General features: G+C 39.8%; 1 pseudogene; it reads left to right on the plus strand.

Moving 5' to 3' along the window:
• Positions 1-5,771: 5,771 nt before the first annotated feature.
• On the plus strand, positions 5,772-5,892 carry LOC111742544 (annotated as a pseudogene).
• Positions 5,893-6,249: the final 357 nt, after the last annotated feature.

The following is a 6,249-nucleotide window of genomic DNA, read 5'->3' on the forward strand; positions in this document are numbered from 1 at the left end:
GAATCTCCAGGTCTGGTCAAGTGACCAGAGTGGATCTTCACATGTGGAACGTAACCCGGGAAATCTGGGACACATACATTGCCACGTATAGTGAGATGATTCGGGAAAAGTGGAAGTCTGAATGGAGAGTAATACAAGGGCAATTCCCATACGTCATGCAATCTGAGATTTCCAAGGATGATAAAACAACAACAACAACATCTGAATCTTAGAATCATGAAATTAGGTAGATAATAAGAATGTATCTGACAAAGACCTCTCCAGAGGGGCTCCATTTCATCAGACCTTAGAGAGATCTACACTCAGAGAAGTGGAACATTCATTGGGCTTTTCCATAACGCGGACAGAGTGCCCGCAGAGAACCATCTGGTACCCTTTGTCCTACTTCTAGTGTCACAAGGCAGCTTCCAATAACTAATTCAGATTCTCAAGAACATAGATGCCCAAGAAAGACTTGATTTAGAGAGCAAACGTGTGATTTGGGTTCTTGTGAGTATTCCTCTTTAGCCTGACCTAAATGAAATGATAAAATACTGCATTTAGACCTGCCTACATGAGGTCTAGACTCAGAGGCAAGGCGTTCCCCATAATGAATTGCCAAGTCAGGGTTTGCCTGAGCAGTTAACATCCCGTAACTAATATTTGGCACCTTTCATTGTGCTTTAGCTTCAAATTCTAACTGGGATGTGTGGTGCAATGAATTTTTAATTTAGCAATTTTGAAGTCCATGGCCATGCCACCCTCAACACGCCCGATCTCATCTGATCTCAGAAGCTAAGCAAGGTGATCCTGGTTAGCACTTGGATGGGAGGCCACCTAGGAATACTGGGTCCTGTAGGCTTTAAAAAATAATAATAATAATTAAGCAATTTTGGGACCTAGTTGGGAATGTTGGACATAGCAGGAAAATACAGCAGTGTAAAACCCAGGTTCGTTATTGTTACAATGTCTATTTATTTACTTGGAAATAATTCCTTGTGCTAAGAGCTGTTACGTGTAAGTTGCATGGATTATGCTATAACCAAGCATATAACCAAGGTGCTGATCAGGAATACACCATCCAGGGATGGTCCACCCACTGTTGCTCAAATCTGGAAACCCACACTATGAAGGGATTACTCCGAGCACTGCTTGCTAGTAATGGTTTTAGGTCAACAAGCCACACTGTGCCAGTTAATATACTGAATATGAGTGATGGATTAGTACATATGCATCATTATGTGGTACCTGACTGTAATTCATTGGTTATGTTATAACCGAGGTGCTGATTAGGAATTAAAAGCTGTCTTCACTCAAGCAAAAGGGAATTCTGCCTCGGATGGCCTTTGGACTTGAACTACAACTTTGACTCTCCTCTGAGTCTCCAGATTTTGGACTCACCTGCCTCCATAATCATCTGAGCCAATTCCTTAAAAGAAATCTCTCTATTTATCTAAAATCATCCTATCAGTTCTATTTCTCTGGAGAACCCTGACTAACACAGGGACCAATGGAAAATTAAAAAATTAGAGGAAACCATCATGCTCTTGCAGCTCCTGTTATTTTATCAATAATAGTAAATGTGATAGTTCATTTTATGTGTCAACTTCACTGGGCTAAGGGATACCCAGATAGCTGGTAAAACATTATTGTGGGTGTGTCTATGAGAGTATTTTCAGAAGAGATTGGCATTTGAATGGGTAAACTGAATAAAGAAGGTCCCCTCACCAATGTTGAGGGCCTGTATAAAACAAAAAGGTGGAGGAAGACGTGGATTTCCTGGGCCTCCAGCTTGCAGATAGCAGCAGACTGGACCTTCTCAGCCTCCGTTATCATATGAGCCAATCTCTTATAATAAATTTTTCTATACATCTTATTGGTTCTATTTCTCTGAAGAATCCTAATACAACAAAAACATGAAAAGGACTGAGAAAAATAATTATTCTGAGTCTAATATTTACTGAAGGCTGACTAAGTGCCAGGAACTTTTCTAAGCACTTAACATATTACTCATTGAGCCGATGATCTGCAATTTAAAAACAAGAAGATGCAGATACCAAGAGTTTGACTTACTTGTCCAAGTTCACAGAGCTGGCAATGGGTAGAACCGGGTTCTGAACACAGTCTTACATCAGAGTTTATACACTTCATCATTACACTAAATGGCCTCACCAAACTGTCATGAGGAACAAATTGTTTCAGTTCTTGCCACAATGTTAGTTTTGGCAACGGTCTAAGAAGTATTTCTAAAGTTGTCAGGTACATATTAGCAACTTAATTATGAATCTGTGTTGCTGGGGTTGCTGTAGAGAATTAAATATATTAGCACGCTGTCAAACCGGAGCCCAGTTACCAAGGAAATTCACCTTTGTACAACATTTGTGAGAACAAGAAATTAAGCAAAAAGATATCTACCCACAGAGGCTACAAAATTCATGGCTAAAACCTATATCCTTTATTCCTAGGAAAGTCTCTTAACCTCTTACCCAGACTCTATATTTTCTAACCATTAAGTATAATTCCAACAGGGTTTAAAATCTGCTTTCTATATCTAGAGTCAAAAAAAGTAGAGAGATGGGCTTCTGAAGATAATCAGTACATCGTTAGCAATGAAAAGTTGGCACAAAGGCACAGAAAGACTAAAAATCAAAAACCGAAAATTAAATCGCATAGAGGCCATTTAATTGGGAAGAGCAAATAGGCCTACTTTGGTTACTGGCCTGAGGACATCACTGTAAAATAACCGAAATTCATAATAATGAACCATGAATTATCGATTATGTTTAATGCAACTATGTTTAACACACTCTTTAAAAGGCAGGTGTGTGTATAAAACAATTTTTAAAATATTGTCTCAGTTCTAAAAGTTGTTCTGGCTTGATTCATTCTCTAAAGTGGTTTGATATAGCTGAACTTTTATCCCTTAAACAGAAGGCAATACTGGTTTGTCACTTGCATGGGATTGCTTTGTTGTTGTGGCAGTTTGAAGGACCTTAGAGATGGTATACTTTAGTTTACTCACTCAAGGTAGTTAGGCCATAGATAGATTTAGGATTCCTTTATCCCGTGGTCCATGTATTGGTCACGTTAGGCTATGTTATGCTGCAGTAATAAACAATTCCGAGACTCAGTGAGTCAGTACCACAGAAAAAGTTAATTTCTCACTCATACTGCAAGTCTCACAGAGTTGTCAGGGAGTTCTGCTCCACACGACTACTTAGGAACCCAGCCAACAGGAGCTTTGCCTTGTGGCAACAGTGAAAGGCTTCTTAAGTCACTTTACCAAGACGAGGAAGGAGGAAGAATCAGCATTGTCAATGAAATATGTTGGCTCCTTTCACCTACTCCATTGATCAGAGAGAGTCACATGGCTTCACCCATTGCAAAGGAAGTTGGAAAGTCTTTTATTCCAAGTGCTCAGGAAGTAGAGGGGAACTAATATTGGTAAACATTAGTACTATCTACCTCCCTTCTTTCCTTTGTACGCTCCTTCTTGAAAAACTCTTTGAATTACAAGATGGTGACGGAGATAATATATGTGCTGCCGAAGTGAGCACGATGATGGAGATAATAAAAGATGATGATGATGATGATGATGATGATGATGATGATGATGGTGATGATGATGATATCTGCACAGGTCTTTAAGGTCCCGAAAATATTTCTCTCATAAACATTATTAACTCAACCTTGTACAATAACATTATCTTCCTTTTTCATATGAGAAATTTAAGCTCAGGGAAAGTGCAACTGAATGGAGCGATTTGCTTAGGATCACACAAACGAGTCTCTCTCTACAAACCTGGCTGCCTGCATTCTCAGAGCCAAGCCAGGGGGCGGTACTGGGAGATGCCAACACTTACTACTTAGACTTTCACTTAATCTCCCTTGTGCTAGTGACAAGAACCACCTCCAACTATGCCTGGAGTCCCCTGGTTCAGATACGCTTTCTTTTACCTTCCCCAAGAATAAAGCTCTAGTTTCTGCCAAGTGTGGACGTGCCCATGTCCCATGTAAAGACTAGAAAGGACCTGGAGATCTAACCGCTTCTGAAATGAACCTTCCGTGTTGTCCTCTTCATTCCCACTTCCTGAACAACTTGCTTTGCCAATTCCTGAGCCTTCGGAAGGCTCTGCATTGCAAACATTTTGCTTTTTGTTTGATTTTTTTTTTTTTTTTTTACCACTCCTGGTTCGAGATTTAGCTTTTTCATGTCTTCAAAGTCTGTTCCCACTCATCCTTCTGCTGGGAAATGGAGTACTGAAATTCTAATCAGAGCTGAAGAGGACGTGAAGAGAAAAGATGGGACAGGAATCTAATCCAGAGACAGGCCAACGTGAGCAAGCCATTCCCAGAATTCACTGCAAAACTGCTTTGGAGCACAAGGGTTAATAAAAGTAAAGAAAATAATTGAACTAGTTTCTCATTTTGATTCCTTACTTATAACCCAAAGCACCTAGTATTTAACAACAAAGCACATTTTGTGTGTAAGTATAGATACTTAATATTTATTGTATTGTGGATGAAAAAAAAAAAAGAGGGTTCTGTGGGAAATAACTTCACAGGGTGATCTGATCATAAATTCCTAACTGGGCAGATCATGGTGGATACTCACACCCCAGGCAAATAACTTTTTAGTAAAAGGTTTACCTTTACTTTAAGCAAGCCCTGCAGGCTAACACACCTTTGAAATAAGCGGTAACCACCCTCAAGGGAGCACATAATCTGGATAACTATCCTGTAATCCAGTCCCTGCCTTGCTTTCTCCCACCTCCGTGTAATCCCTCCTTACTTTCAAATGCATAAAAGAAATTGCAAAACTCTTCTTCTCAGAAGCGTTTGAGATCTTGCTCCTTGGCATATGTCATCAATTTGGCTCAAATAAACTCATAAAAATTTTCCACAGGTTTGGACACTTCTTATGTTGACAGTATTAATGTAAAAACAATATAAAAACCACATGTTACTAATAAAATGTGTTAGGTGTTGTGTAATGACACTATCAGATTTGAAATCCTATATCTGGGCTAGAAATTTAAGGCGTCGACTCATTGAATCTAGATGTGACAAAATAAATTATTATCGTGAGATATATTGACTTTATTTGATCTATAGGAGAACGTAACTGTTAGGATTTTAGCAGCAAAGATGACCAATGAGAATGGCAGACCCAGTCACACGATCCGTGTTCAGCCTTAAATGAGGCACAAGATAGAATGCAGAGGAAAGATTTGTTTTTTTCTGGAAACACGCAACCATCAAGAAGACACAGGTTCTTACCAAATGGTCTATCATCAAGTGCTATTTTGTGTAGTGAAAACTTCGAAGGAGGTAGGAAACGTGAAGAAAGCTAAAATCTAAGAAAGAAAAGGGGAGACAACTGATGGGGGAAGGGTCAGTGAACATTTTATGCAAAAGCTGATGTAGAGCCATGACGGGAAGCTTGAGTGTAGTCAGGACAGGTGGAGAAGAAAAGGAGGGCAGTTGTAGAAATAGCACGCGCGGAGGCTCTGCTGTATTTCTGGAAGAGTGCCTCCCCCTGGCTGTGGCACGCCGGGTCGCGTTGTCCTCAGTTGCGCCTGTGCCTCTCTGTCCCTCCCGGTTATAATCATCTCGAGGAAAAGTCCTTATTTGTCTGTGTATAAGTGGAGCCGACACTGCACTGGACACATAAATGATGCTCCAAATCGTTTAATTAATACAGCTTAAAATCGTTTCTTAGAATAGTAGAAAAAAAATGATTCCCATGGGTTCCACACCTTTCTTGAACCTGTTATTAATTTAAAATGGAAGATTACAGTTTACGACTACCCTGAACAAACCCGATCCCGTCTGATCTCGGAAGCTAAGCAGGGTGGGGCCTGGTTAGTACTTGGATGGGAGACCACCTAGGAAGACCAGGTGCTGTAGGCGCAAAAAATAAATAAAAAATAAGGGATTGTAAGCTGACAAGGTCCTTGCAATCTGTGAGGTCAAGCAAGGGTCGCCTCACCTAAAAAAATTTAATAAAAACATACAAACAAACAAACAAATAAATAAATAAAATGGAAGGTTACATTCTTAGTGTTCTTTTTCTTGGTGACTGTGAAAGATTAAGACTGTAAGAGAAGGTCTAAGGCAAAGCTGTGTGCAAGTACTCAAGTACCAAACAAACATACTTCTTTGTTACTTTTTGTTAACTATTACCTGGGGAGAAAGTTTGAACTAGGTCTGTACTATTGGCAAGCCAAGAGCGAGTTCCCTTATTCAGCTCATTTCTCCTTGAATAAT

Source organism: Pteropus vampyrus, unplaced genomic scaffold (genome assembly GCF_000151845.1).
Source record: "Pteropus vampyrus isolate Shadow unplaced genomic scaffold, Pvam_2.0 Scaffold96, whole genome shotgun sequence".
NCBI lineage: Eukaryota > Metazoa > Chordata > Mammalia > Chiroptera > Pteropodidae > Pteropus > Pteropus vampyrus.